Consider the following 15,859-nt stretch of genomic DNA (forward strand, 5'->3'; position numbering starts at 1 on the left):
TTCAAGCTTCACACTGGGATTTGAACATGTAACCTAGGCTGACACTTCAGTGCAGTACTGAGGAATTGTTACACTGTCGGAGGTGCCGTCTTTCAGATGGGACATTAAACTGCGGCCCTGTCTGCCTGGTTAAGTGAACATGAAAGGTCCCATGACACTATTTGAATGAATTTTCCTGGTGTCATGGCCAACATTCCTCCCTTAACCAACACTGACAAAAACAGATTAATGACCATTTATCTCATTACTATTTGTGGGACCTTGCTATGTGCAAATTGGCTGTCATGTTTGCCTACATAATAACAGCGGCAACACTTCAAAAGTGAATTTCTTTGGGACCATCTGATGACGTGAAAGGTGCCATATAAATGCAAGTTCTTTCTTTCTTATTTATTTAATATAATGACATTTAACCATGATTATGTTTCAACTACTTTTCATTAGAAACCTGTATCATAGTGAAGCTATATTAATCACTTCAAGAATTCAAAGTCATTAAGTTACTTAAATCTGAAAGCAGAATGTGCTGTATATACAAATGTAAGGAGTGCTTCAGCTCAATAACAAAAATGGATTTCCCAATGATAAATTTTAGCAAATAACAATCAGTGCTACACACATACTTTTGTTTTAGTGTTGAGCTAATATTGAAAGATTAACAATACTAGCCTTCAGTACATTATACAAAATGTTTTTTTGTTAGAAAGGCCTGGAAGTTCTATAATAATCATAGACTCATAGGAAGTTATGGCACAGAAGGAGGCCATTTGGCCCATCGTGTCTGTGCTGGCCGAAAAAGAGCTATCCAGCTTAATCCCACTTTCCAGCATTTGGTCTGTAGCCCTGTAGGTTACTGCACTTCAAATGCACATCCAAGTACTTTTTAAATGAGTTGAGGGTTTCTGCCTCTACCACCCTTTCAGGCAGTGAGTTCCAGACCCCTACCACACTCTGGGTGAAAACATTTCTCCTCAACTCCCCTCTAATCCTTCTACCAATTACTCTAAATCTATGCCCCCTGGTCACTGACCTCTCTGCTAAGGGAAATAGGTCCTCCCTTTCCACTTTATCTAGTCCTGTCATCATTTTATATATCTCATTTAAATCTCTCCTCAGCCTCCTTTGTTCCAAAGAAAACAACCTATCCAATCTTTTCTCATAGAAAAATTCTAGCATTGCCTCCCTGCTTTTATATTCTATGCCTCGGCTAATAAAGGAAAGCATCCCGTATGCTTTTTTAACCACCTTTCCACCTGTCCTGCTACCTTCAGGGATCCGTGGACGTGCACTCCAAAGACCCTTTGTTCCTCTATACCTCTCAGTATCTTCCCATTTATTGTGTACTCCCTTGCCCTGTTTGCCCTCCCCAAATGCATTACCTCGCACTTCTCTGGATTGAATTCCATTTGCCACTTTTCTGCCCACCTGACCGTTCCATTGATATCTTCCTGCAGTCTACAGCTTTCCTCCTCACTATCAACCACACGGTCAGTTTTTGTATCATCTGCAAACTTCTTGATGAAGCCCCCTACATTCAAGTCCAAATCATTAATGTATACCACAAAAAGCAAGGGACCTAGTACTGAGCCTTGTGGAACCCCACTGGAAACAACCTTCCAGTCGCAAAAACACCCATCAACCATTACCCTTTGCTTCCTGCCACTGAGCCAAGTTTGGATCCAATTAGCCACTTTCCCTTGCATCCGATGGGCTTTTACTTTTTTGCCCAATCTACCATGTGGGACCTTGTCAAAAGCCTTGCTAAAGTCCATACACACTACGTCAAATGCGTTGCCCTCATCTGCCCTCCTTGTCACCTCCTCAAAAAATTCAATCAAGTTAGTCAGACACAACCTTCCCTTAACAAATCCACGCTGACTGTCTTTCATTAACCCCTGCCTTTCTAAGTGATGATTTATGCTGTCCCTCAGAATTGATTCCAATAATTTGCCCACCACCAAGTTTAGATTGATTGGCCTATAATTACTCAGTCTATCTTTTACTCCAATTTTAAACAACGGTACAATGTTAGCAGTCCTCCAATCTTCTGGCACCATGCTTGTAACCAGGGAGGAATGGAAAATCATGGTCAGAGCCTCTGCTATTTCCTCCTTTGCTTCTCTTAACAGCCTGGGATACATTTCATCTGGGCCTGGCAATTAATCTACTTTCAATGATGCTAAACCCTTTAATACTTCCCCTCTCGCTATGTTTATCGCATCCAATATTTCACACTCCTCCTCCTTAACGACAATCTCTGCATCGTTCCCCTCTTTTGTGAAGACAGATGCAAAGTATTCATTGAGAATCACACCCACATCTTCCATCTACACACATGGGTTACCTTTTTGGTCTCTAATAGGCCTTACTTTTTCCTTAGTTATCCTCTTGCTCTTGTTCCTCATAATGTTGCATAATTTGTATTTTAGATAAATGATTGGCATGAAAATTTACATTAATAATTTAGTAATGCAGAAAAAATATAAGATTAGTGGCTGGCACTTGGTTGCTTTCATTTATTCCTAAAAAATATGCTTAAACAATGCAGTTCCCTTTTCAATAGTGCTGTAGTATCGATGGGAGTGAGAGGACCTGTTAATCCATCTTTTTCCTGTGAAAGTTTGGGGAAGTGAGATTATAAAACCACAATTGTACTGAGTTACAGCGAGCAAGGGGGCATCAAACTGGTGTCAGGCTTCATATTTGCATCTGCAAAGGGCCTAACATCTGTTTCAGGAGTAGGTCCTTGATGCCTCTTTTGATGCTTATACCAACATGGCGGGCAGCGCACTTTCGGCTCAGAATGCGTTCAAATGCACGCCTGCCATATTGGATGCTTTCGGGCCCATTTTGTGCCTGTAGAACTGGTGCAGCGTCATCGAATTTCTAGGCCACAGATTTTTAAAAGACTCACAGATAGGATGAACAGAAAAAAGATATGGATTATGTTTGAACGCACTGTTCGGGATAGATCTGAAAACAGCTCAGTTGTCTTTAGAACTTGTGAAATAGTCAGAAAATAACAGGTTTCGAATTGTATATCAAATAATTTCAAATCTGCCTTATTCACTCAAACACTCATCACATGTCAGCGTGTCATCTGCAGTATTTTTAGTTAATCAATATTCACTTGGGAAGATTGGATTAATAAATTCCATCTTGTTATTGCTGCAATCTTAATGTGTATATATGGCAACCTAAGTCTTGTGTGAGTACGGGGCAGTGACTGAACAATGCAGTTAATTCAGATCACATTTGCCATGTAATAGGGCTGATGTGAATAACCTGAATCAATTTCCAAGTCAGTTATTTAACAAGAGATTAGATTTATGAACTCAGACTTTTTGGCATGGGGGACTTCTTAAGGTCAAGCTAATCCTGAGGCAGCACACTGATTTAAATGACTTTCTTATAACTATTATGAAACTATTAGCTTAAATCACTAAGTACTGATGTTCCTTTGTAACTTAGAAAATGAGTGTGTTTTCCATCACCTCATCTCCAGCTGTTTGTAAAGTTATAAATTATATGAATGGGATAATTCAACTACCGAAGCATTTTAATTAATTAATAATTTGCAAAATATCCTTCAATAATATTATTGAACCCGTTTTTTAACAAATTTTCTCTACAGTTCCAGAGACGCCTTTCTGTATCTCATCCCTGCGTCCATTCTTCTTGTATGAACCTAAATGGGTAGTGTTTCATCGTGGAGACATTGCATCCAAATCTGATTATCTCCTCCCCCGATGTCCTCATCTGCACTTTCCAGCAGGAATCACTGGCCTGGAAATTGGCCTCCTAAGTCCCCGGGCAGGAAGTGCCCGCACACTTCTGGCCAGAAGTGTGCCACCCGCCATATTGGGTAAGGACAAACAAGAGGCGTCCTTTACTCACGCCTGAACAGGCATTAGGCTCTTTGCATATGCATATAAGGGGCCTAACACCTGTTTGAGGTCCCCGCTGCTAGATTGGTTTCCCTCCTCGAGGCCTACGATTCCCTTCCCAAGGCCCGCGATCCCCCCGCCCCCGGCCACCGATCACTTACTTGTAGCCCACCCCTTCATGGGGCCAGGAGGAGCAGGTGTGCTCCTCTGGGTCTCACAAGAAAAGTCCGGGCGTCTGCTACCCTGGGCTCCACCTCCCCTTCCAAAGCCAATCCTCACAACAACCCCTTTCCCAGACTTACCTTGCTGTCAGTGGGCGCCATCAAGGTCGCCCGATCTTTCTTCCCCCTCCCCACCAGCCAACTGCCGCTTTCCACCCGAAACGGGCGAGCAGCTAACCGCTGGCATTCAAATGAGGCCCTGTGGTTAAAATCTGCCAGGCCTCTGGCAAAGTCTCCTGCCAACAGTTAAAAACAGCCTTTATATCCTGTAAGAGAAAGGTTAATTCCCTCTAGTTTCAGTGATTTGCTCGCTTGTAAAGTGAGATTAGCCCATTAACAGTAGAGTGGTGTAGTTTGTTGTTTTCCATGTTACAAAAAGTAATATGAAATAAATTGAATCTCACTGAAAACTGTATTTTTCAGTCCTGTATTTCATGTAAAGCAAACCAGCTGATTGGTTTACAGTTCGAATTGTGTAATTAAAATACTCATTTGTCCGCCTTTTGGAAGATAAGAGAAGCACAGGTGAGAACAAGTGAGAGATCTCAGTATTCAGTAAATACAAGAGGACACAGGAAACATACAAGTGCAATTGTGTAGAATACAGGAGAAATTATATAATATATTAGACAATGTAGGGGAAAGTGTGTGGAATACAGGAGAAAATATGTAGTATATCGGACAATACAGGGGAAAGTGTAGCATGGAAGGACACATACCATGGGACGCTGCATTGCGTCAAGACCTGGATTTGTGTTATTCTCTCCTGAAGGAATACAGTTCCACGGACTACTCTCCAGAACCTTACTTATTCTTCATGTGTGACACTTGACGCTGGGCACCACAGTCAAGCCCGATCCAGCTGAGGATTACTGAATGGGAATCGGGAGTGGGAATCGTGACTGATTCCCTTCCCCCCCCCCCCCAAGACTCAGCACAGACTGAATCAAACTTGGGACTGACTTGATCTTTTGGGTTGAGTACCATCGTGGGGGTGCGTTAATCCATCATCATCATTGGAACTAAAGGCTTAAAACTGAACTTGGATCTCATCAGGATTACAGTACATGATGATACATCGATTGAGCTACTCAGCATTGCCATTGTTTTTTTTCACATGCCTTTCTTCAGAAAACTACAGGTGATGAATAATCCTGTCTGGAAAACTATTGTGTCAATTCAGTAAATCACACTTATAGTTTATTTGTCAAATTATATTAACCTACATGAAAGCTTCCCATCAATAATGGATATTTTAACATACTCTGTCACAGTGGATCACGTTACTACTGTGTCTGATTGGGTTATCACTAAAAATGTTAAAATTATTGTAAAAAGTTTCGGCTAGCTGTTCCCCAATTGACAATTGTTATGTCACTCTTGTTATGTAACAATGATGGAGTAACAGAATCGATCGTCCTGTGATGGATTAGCACTCAAAACACGACAGTACTTATTCTGGTTTGTGGAATCTAATTAACTGTCAGCGAATGCATTGTTGAGGACATTGATAGATTATGCAAGGAATCCTCTTAATAAAACTCTTTCAAACCCACCTAGAAACAAAAGCACAAGGAAAACAGAACAGGATACTGCAGAGGGAGCATCTTACTCACTTAGCTGCACCAATTCACACAGCCCATAATATGTGCAGGGCTCCTTACTCTAATGTCAAGATAAGTAATGATAAATACAATGATAGTATCACTAAATTACAGCAAAAGGGAGTATGTCATTGCAGAAGCCATAATTATGTACACGTTTTGTGTCAATTAGTTAATGCTGGAGAGACTATAATAGGATTCGATGTTATAGAGAGAGCAGAACATTATAACAGTGGCAGAATGTTACAGTAAGGGCAGTGCGTTACAGTGGGGTGGGATGTAACAGCAGGGGCAAGATGTAATGGCAAGGGCTGGATATAACATCAGGGTGAGATGTAATGAGGGGGGTAGCATGTTACAGCAAGAAGGGATGTAATAATGAGGTTGGGATGGTCTGAAGTGGGTGGGATGTTACAGTCAGGTCAGTGAATGTATTCCTTTATGTTATTCATTTAATGTAGATGAGATATCATTGATTGTCTAAATTCAAAAGCCTATTGTGATATTGTCCATTTTCTAACAAAAAAAATCAGCCCATTTAAAACAAATGGCTTAATGCTTTTGTTACAATAGGAAATTTCAATGAACACAATTTCAAGCATTGCTGGGACCAGATCAAACAGATCCTCTTAGTCAGAAGGTCATCGATTCAAGCCACACTCCAGGATTTGAACACATAATCTCGGCTCACACTCCAGTACGGTACTAAGGGACTGCTGCATTGTTGGAGATGCTGTCTTTCAGATGAGACATTAAACTCAGGTTCTATCTGCTCCCCTTCAGGTGAATATACAAGGTCCCATAGTACTATTTGAAGAAGAGCAAGAGAGTTCTACCACTGTCCTGGCAAAATTTGTCCTTCAACCAGCATGACCAAAAGTAGATTACCTAGTCATTTGAATTACAAATACAAAGACAGACTTGAAAAATTTGGGCTTCTTTTGCCATAACAACACAAATTACATAATGAGATAATAGAAGTGTTTAAAATTATGGAAGGATGGGATAGAAGCAGACTGTTGCCAATAGTTGAGGGGTCATAGATAAAAGATTAAATGTAAGAGATTTAGAACAGAGAGCAAGAGAAACTTCTTTACACAGAGTGGTGTGAGGCGATAGAATTCACATCCAGGGTTAGTGGTTGAGGCAAAAACTATGTCAACATTTGAGATTAGATTGGAAAGATGGATGAGGGAAAAGGGGTTGAAGGGATTTAGGAACACGGTAGATAAATATGAGTAGGACTATTTGCTTGTGTGGAGGGTAAACTCCAACATGAACTAGTTGGGTCAAATTGCCTGTTTGCGTGTTGTAACTTCAATATCTTTTTATGCATCTCATTGCTGTTTGTGGGACCTTGCTGTGCACAAATTGGCTGTCATGTTTACCTACAAAACAACAGTGAATACACTTCAAAACAAATCCATTGGCTGTAAAGTGCTGTATAAATGTAATTTATTTCTCTTTCTATATTGGAGAAACAGAAACACTGAAAATATTTTAAGAAGCAAAAAGTAGGGGGTGGTTATATGAAAATTTGCTACAAATAATAAAATAACATGTCCCTGATGTGAACCATTTGTTCCTGGTTTTTAGGGGCTGATTTGCACTTCCGCAGCTTGGTTTTGCTAATGTTCATAAACTACATTGTTCTGGTAGTTTATGATTTCATCAGAAGTACTCGATTAAATTACTATTCTATAACTCACAGCGTGTAAGTCAGCAAGAAAATGGAATCAAGATGGAGTTTTTCGTTATCACTCATCTTATATCATAGCATTGCACATGGCGGATCAAGACAGGGTGTCGTCTTCAGGTCAAGTGGGGTTAGAGGGTGGGGGATAGATGGACCAAGACGCACAGATTTAATTCTGTCCTTATCTTTGATTTTATGAGTTATTATTTATAGTTAAATAGCAAAAAAGGCCTGACTTTGCGAAAGTCAATATTAAGGTCAGAGGGCTAGTAGAAAGAGAAGATGCTGTTCCTTGAGCCTCATTGGAACGATGTAGAAAGCCAAACATAGAGAGGTGAGAGTGTGAGTGGAACAGAGAACTAAAGTGGCAAGTGACATGCAGTTTGGGATCACACTTGTAGACAGAATGGAGGTATTCAGCAAAATGGTCACCTAATCTGCAAATGGTTTCCCCGATGTAGAGGAAACTACATTGTGAGCAGCGAATACAGTGTACTAAATTGGAGGAAGTACATGTAAATTGCTATCTCACTGAGAACAAGTATTTGGGGTCCTAAACAGTATTGTGAAAGGAGGTGAATAGGTAGTTCTTGCATGGGAAGATGGCAAGGGAAGGAGAACAGGTGTTGAGGTGATGGAAAAGTGAACCAGGATGTCATGGAAGAAACGGTCTCTTTCAAAAGCTGAGAGGGGAGGGAAGGGAGCGGAAAATGTGTTTGGTGCTGGAATCATGTTGGAGATGGCAGAAATGGCAGAAAATGATCTTTCGAATGCAGAGGCCAGTGGAGTGAAAGGTGAGGACAATGGGCACCCTATCATGGTTCTGAGGGTGGGGGTGAGTGAATGGCTCAGGGGAATGGGATTGACTCAGTCAAAAGTCCTATCTAACATGGTGGAGGGGAATCCTTAGCTGAGGAAAAAGGAGAACATTTTGGAAGCACTGGCATAGAAGGTGGTATCATCAATAGGGCCACATTAAGATAAAAAGAAAGACTTGCATTTATACAGCGCCTTCACGACCTCAACATATCCCATAGCATTTTACAGCCAATAAAGTACATTTGAAGTGGAGTCACTGTTGTAATGTAGGAAATGCAGCAGCCAATTTACGCACAGCAAGGTCCCACAAACAGCAATGTAATATTGATCAGATAACCTGTTTTAGTGATGTTGGTTGAGGGATAAATATTAGCCTGGACACTGGGGAGAACTCCCCTGCTCTTCTTCAAAATAGTATCATGGAATCTTTTAGATCCACCTGAGGGGTCAGGCGAGGTCTCGGTTTAACATTTCATACAAAGGACGGCCCTCCGACAGTGCAGCACTCACTCAGTACTGCCCTGAAATAAATTCTTTATTGCGATGGTTCTGAGGGATGGTCAGTGTTATTTGAGCACAGCTGCTGCCCCAGATGCTGTTTTTATTTTCTCTCCACTGGTAATATTTTGTGCTTTAGCGTTTCATTTCGCACTGATCATCCCTGGCAAAAGTAACAGTGCTTGTGTGGGTATTTCTCATTAAGAGCGCGATCCTGTACTTATCTGGCATCTTCCACGGTTACACTGACCTTCCCGTTCTGCTGACAGCCTCAGGCTTCTTCTTCGACCATCTGGGACCACGTACGGGACGTACAGCTCAGGCACGACAGTCCACCAACAGTTCAGCCACCTTGCTCTAATTTCAGTCACTGCATGCCAGAATTATCACAACCATCAGGTAGCACAGTTTAAGTTTATTTTGGCCTTTCAGGTTTCTACTGAGCAGTGTTCACAGGAACCCAAGTGGGTAGGGTTGCCAATTCTGGTTAGACGTATTCCTGGAGGTTTCATTACATGACCTCCTGCCTCCATCCACCCCCATGCTTCTGCCATTGGTCGCCCAAAATATCCATCTTTGCAGTATACCACCTTCCCATGCCAATTGGGAAACAAACAGACTCTGCATTGCTCAACTGAATGATTCTTGACTCTCAGTCAACTGCACTTTTCCCGCATCGCCAATATTTTTATAATTAATAAGTGAAAGTGTTGAAAGAAAATGAAAAAAAAACTTTTTTTTTAATGCCCCGATGATTTTTCTCCCAAGTTGCTCACAGAAGTATCCTGGAGATTAATTTTCAATTCCTGGAGACTTCACGTCAATCCTGGAGGGTTGGCAACCCTATTTGCGGGAGCCTCCTACTTGGCCAAGATCGCTGGATACAGGCCCCATAGGCCTGTGTGTTACTGTGGCCCTGATCAGATGCAACAGGGACAGAGAAACTGGGAGAAGGGAATGGAGTCCTTAAGGAAGCGAGTGGGATGAAGTATAATCCAGGTAGTTATGAGAGTTGGTGGGCTCGTAATAGATATCAGTGGAAAGCCCATCCCCAAAAACAGAGATAGAGAAGTCCAGCAAGGAAAGGGAAGAATCAGGACTGGACCATGTAAAGGTAAGTGAGCAGTGAAAATTTGAAGCAAAGATATTGAAATTCTCCAGATCAGATTGACAGTAGGAAGCAGCACCAAAACAGTCATAAATGTAACGGGATGAAAAGTCAATCAGGGGCCCTGAGTAGGACTGGAACAAAGACAAGAATAGCTAAGATCCATGTGTGCTTCCATTGCAACATCTTTTATCTCAAGAAAGTGAGTAAAGTTAAAGGAAAATTATCCAATGTGAGAACAAGTTCATCCAGGCAGAGGAGGATTGTGGAGATGGGGACTGTTTGAGGAAGAGACGAAGGACTCATAGCTTTCTAGGTGAGGGACAGAGTGTAAAGGGACAGTATGTCCATAGTGAAGATAGGATGGTTAGGGCCAGAAAACTGTCAGAGAGCATCAGGAGGGTAGGGGCTGGACAAGGGGGGAAAAGTAATTGAGATAAGTGGAAATAAGTTCGGTGGGACAGGAGCAGATGGAGATGATTGGTCTACTGGGACAGTCCCATTTGTGGATCTTGGGGAGGAGGTAGAAGTGGGCTGTGCGGGGTTGGGGAACTATGAGGTTATAGGCTCTGGGGGGGGGGGGAGATCTCTAGAGGAGCAGAGGTCAGTAATGGTCTGGGAAATGAGGGTTTGGTGTTCAGCAGTGGGGTCCTGGTCCAGGGAAGGTTGGAGGAATCATCGGAGAACAAAAATCCTTTTGTTTATTTTTGAATACTATTAAAACAACAATCTGCACTTATAAAGCACCTTTAACATAGTAACATATCCTAAGGCACTTCACAGAAATGAAAATCAGAATCATTGTTATCTTGCAATTTATCCTTGAAATGAATAATGAATGGGCCTTATTTTAAATCTGCTTTTAGCAATGGCACCAGCAGAAGATGACACGAGCAGAAAGAGTGAAGCTCGAGATGAGAAGAAAAAACATGAATACTAAAATAGCTGAAATAAAAATGGAATTACTGGAATTGCACAACAGGACAGGCAGTATGTAAAAGAGAAAGATAGGTTAATATTTCAGGAAGGGCATGTCAGCAGAATTTAGGGTAAAGTTTGAGTAGCTCATGATTATTATTTGAACTCTGTGACTTTACTTCCATTCAGTTAGAGCTGGGATGTCCAAATTATGGCCTGTAGACCGTATGCAGCTAGTGATGATGCAGCCCACAGAGTCCAGGCGACTCAATTACATTAATAAAAACAGGAAATGCTGGAGAAGCTCAGCAAGTCAGGCAGCATCTGTGGAGAAAGAAACAGAGTTAATGTTTCAGGTCGAAGAACTTTCATCAGAACTGGAAGATGTCAAAGAGTTAAAGTTTTTGAGCAAGTACAGAGTCAGGGAATGTGGGGGGGAGAGAGGGGAGGGGAGGAAAGAACAAAACGGAAGGTCTATGATAGGGTAGAGGGCACGAGTGATTAAATGATAAAAGGGATGATGGTGCAAGGCAAGGAAGATGGTAATGGGACAAGTTAAGAAACAAAAGATTAAAAGTGTGACCCTGACTTGCCGGTCGCTTGCCATTCTAATTCCCCTTCCCACTCCTACTCTGACCTCTGTCCTAGCCTCTTACACTGTTCCAATGAAGCTCAACATAAGCTTGAGGAACAGCACCTCATCTTTCGTTTAGGCATTTTACAATCTTCCGGACTCAACATTGATTTCAATAACCTCAGATCGTAACCACTGCTCCCATTTTTTCGGACAGAAAGTGCTGGTAATGGTTCTGCTGCCATTTACAGCTACTCCTGACCAATCTTTTGTTTCTTAATTTGTCCCATTATCACCTTCCTTGTCTTGCACCATCATCCCTATCACAGACCTTCCCTTTTGTTCCTTCCTCCCCTCCTCTCCCTCCCCCCACTTTCCCTGGCTCTGTACTTGCTCAAAAACTTTAACTCTTTTAACATCTTCCAGTTCTGAAACGTTAACTCTGTTTCTTTCTCCACAGATGCTGCCTGACTTGCTGAGCTTCTCCAGCATTTTCTGTTTTTATTTCGGATTTCCAGCATCTGCAGTATTTTGCTTTTGACTCAATTACATTGGTTGGGTTTGTCTTGGTTGACTTGCAGATTTAGTCAGGGTCATTCTTAGTTCAGTTTACTTGAATGATGGACAGAATCTAAATCAGAACATCAAGATCTTTTAGGATTGAAAGGAACTTTTAGCTTGAATTATACACAAATTAATGGGAACATTTACTTAAACGTCATATGCAATCCAGGATGGCAGGTTTACTGGTCTGGGAACTGAACTTTATATTGGTGACTGCAAAATGACTAATTTATTCAGAAGAGATTGAAGGAAAAGTCATTGACTGTTACCAATAGATTCTAATGTAAAATGAAAAGATAAAGAGATTTATTTATGAATACTTATAGACCATCAGAAGGAAATTCTGCAATTTCTAAATTCCACCATGTGAAAACATTAGCACGCAGGGTAATCTGTATGCAGAAGACTGCAGAGATGACAATCACGTGCCATGGACTACTGCCTAAATAATTGATGAAATAATTATCGCAAGGCGCTTTCTGCTGACTGCCTTTAATTACAATTCAGTTGTAATAATTGAACCTTGCACAGAAAGTAGTAGGCCCACAGGGATCTGTATCCATGAGATGAAATTTGCCCAAAGGTGGTCATATCATGCACCAGCCTATTAAACGTCAGCAAGCATTTATGAGCAATAGTATTTCCTGGTCATTTAGATGTAATTTCCCGAGCAAATCAGCAGCACAGGAAGGGTTCGTGTTTTCACATTCATCAAGAGGAGTGATGGCAGCACTGGGAAAATAGAACATATTTGCCCACTTTATACTGAGCGACAATATGAAATGCTTCCAGCTCAGCTTAAAGAATGAGGCAGATTTTCTGACCTACTACCCTAAAACTACAGGTCAGCCTCAATCTCACCGCCTATCCCACACAAGGCGCAGGACTGACATTTCCATTTCACACAGTTTCTATCCTTTGGTTCTCTCCCAAATGAGAGTCTAATCAGTGCAGACGTGGAGGTCAGTACTGCAGGTTAGTACCTGCTTCAAACCGGAATGAAACTGTTAGAAGCAATTTCCTTCATAACCTTTGCCCGATGCCATAGCATTTTGAAGTAGATATTTAAGCCACAGTACCTATTTTGGAATCATACACAATGGATTTCAGCTATTGTTACTTTTTCCTCGATTTGTGCATGTGATAAGTTCCTTATCTCAACCAGGTTGTAGGGAGGGAGAGAGGCCCAACTGATGTTTGACAGGCCTCGTCACCGTAGCTGCAATCCACTGTGCATGATTATAAAACAGGCCCTGAGGCTTGAATATCTACTGGATTAAAGCACCAGTGTGAGTTGACGTCCTGAATACTCTTCACTTTCAAACATTAATAATTTACTGTCCAGAACAAAACTCTGAACATTGATGTAAGAAGAGCTCTCTCAAAGTCAGGCAATATAAGTGGGGATTTGCAGCTGAAAATCACACATCATTCAAAAATGTAAATACAGATTATGTTTTTGTGATGCTCATTATGTCATTGTACCATACAATGACAGAAAAGAGAGGTTTGCCAAACCTTTTCCAATGGTGAGGATGCCCCTTTAATAAGGTACATTGCTGTGTAGTTCATACGCTAAAAATGGCTGCTGCATCTCTCTCTCTAGCTCCTTCTAACTAAAGCATCACCAAAGTAAGAAAACCCATGACACAGAACTCAGAGCTCTTCCAGAAAATGCCGTCATTTTGGCAAAGGTCCAGACACATACTGAGAATCGGTCAGTTTGCGCGCTCTTCCCTTCTCCTGCCATTCGCTGTGCCATCTAGCTGGATGCAGCCTCCATTTGAGCACTGCTGAGTCAATATCCATGTAACACATCACCAAGTGAGGGGGTCTGGCATCAATTCAGAATTGCTGGCACTCCTGGTGTGCTGGACCTGAACTCCCTGCTTCATCCTGCATTTATTTCTGCCACTGCATATAGTCAAAGGAGCATAAACCAACCCAAGAAAAAACACTACACCTCCAGTCGTTGTACATTTTACAGAGAGAGTAACATGATTTAGACTGAGATATATATATATAGTATATTCTCAGCTCTGTTTGTCTCGTAAAGTGCCTTGGAACGTTTCGTACGCTAAAGACACTATATAAATGCAAGCTGTTGTATATGTCTGAAGTTTTCCTCATACATTAAGAAATATTTTGCCCTTTGCAGCCTGTAAGCTATGAAATATGTATTGCATTGGAGAAATGGTGGGAAAATGGTGTTGATGTACAGATTAGCCACGATCTAATTAAATGGTAGAGCTAGCCCGACGGGCTGAATGGCCTACTCCTGTTCCTATGTTCTTAACTAGATTGAAATTCAACATTGGAACGTGCAGTGTTTGCAACCGAGCTGTCAGTTTAGAGCACGAAGAAGGTGCATCTTCACTCCAGATGGTTAGAAATACTGCACACCAAAACACTCGTGTGAAAAATAATTTGTTGGGCTGCACAGTGATAGTCTGCCTAAGAATTCCAAGTACTTTAGATGATGGAGATTACAGAGGGGTAAACAGCACATTGTTTATACTGCAGCTTGCCAGTGGGAAGAAAAAATACGCTAAAATAAATTGATTGCGCTAAGTTATTGCCTTGTAGGTAATGCACACCATTTAATTGCAAACTTAAATTTTCACACAGTGCATTAAGGCTGTAATTTACTCATATATTTAGCTTTTATACTTTTTAAGTTGCTTTCATCTACAAATTGGTGAGTGTGGTATTGGCATTCGAATGTTTCATCATTCATATTAAATTCTTTCGCCTGCTGGTTTCATCAGAGGTTCCCATCTAAAATAACCGTGTCAATGCATCCATTAAAGTAGTACAGAAAGTAATAGAAGCTTACAGCACTGAAGGAGGCTGTTCAGCCCATTGTTTCTGTGTCGACTCCTTGCCAGAGCAATCCGGGACTAATTACTCTGCACTTCTCTCGCTCCCCATATCCCTGCCTCTGCTTCTGATTAAAATGTTTATCCCTTCTTCCCCAGAAATGCTTTCTCTGCCTCAACTATTCTTGTTGGCAAAGCATTCCACGCTCTGAAGAAATGTCTCCTTACCTCTCTCCTTACTCTCATAGTAACAGTTTTAAACAGGTAACCCCTCGTCACTGACCCCCTCAACTATAGGAAAGAGTTTTTCCTTATACACACTATCGAACCCCATTATGATTTTAATTCTCCTCTTAGTCTTTTTTTGCTCCACTGGAAATAGTCTCAAGGGATAATTTTAACTGCCAGCTGGATACCGCTGACTCAGTTAATCTCCCACCCACCCCGTGGCAGTATGAAGCCATAGTGATCATTAACATGCTGCTTATCCACCTCACACCTGGAATGGGCGGGAAGTGGGCAGGAAGAAGCTGCCCGCCTCAGGAAAATCAGCCCGCACTCAGTTAAGTGTGGGCAAGGGGGGTTCCAGGGGATCTTGTGGTAGGGAAGGACAGGGCCTAGGGTAGGGACGACCGCCATTTCTCTTGTAGGGCCTGCTCCTCCTGCTCCCACAATGGAAAGTTTAAAACTTATCTTTTGTGGCCTCTTATTCTTCATGGCAAGTCATCATTTGGTTTGGCCTGGTGGGAAAGCTGCAGCAACTTCCATGCTAAGGACCGAGTAAAAATGCCGTCGGGATCCAATTGACATCGTGAGACCCTGATTAGCATATCTGAAGTTGGGCAGGTAGCCTAGCTTGAGTTAAAACTACTGGAACCGGGCAGCCTGAGGGCAAGTAAGTAACCCAGGCGATTTTGATTACCAACCTGTCCAGTTTCCACCAGGCAGGTTAAAATCCCCTCCATCCCCCATTCCCGATTTTAACCTGCTCAACTGAGTAGGCAGCAAAGACACATGCCCAATGCCAGCGAGGGTCCTTCTTCACATATGCATGTTGCGTCCCGATGAGAGGTGCCAAGAAAGAAAGAAAGGACTTGCATTTATATATCTCCTTTCACCACTTCAGGGCTTCCCAAAACACTTCACAGCCA

Source organism: Heptranchias perlo, chromosome 33 (assembly GCF_035084215.1).
Source record: "Heptranchias perlo isolate sHepPer1 chromosome 33, sHepPer1.hap1, whole genome shotgun sequence".
In the NCBI taxonomy this organism is placed as follows: domain Eukaryota; kingdom Metazoa; phylum Chordata; class Chondrichthyes; order Hexanchiformes; family Hexanchidae; genus Heptranchias; species Heptranchias perlo.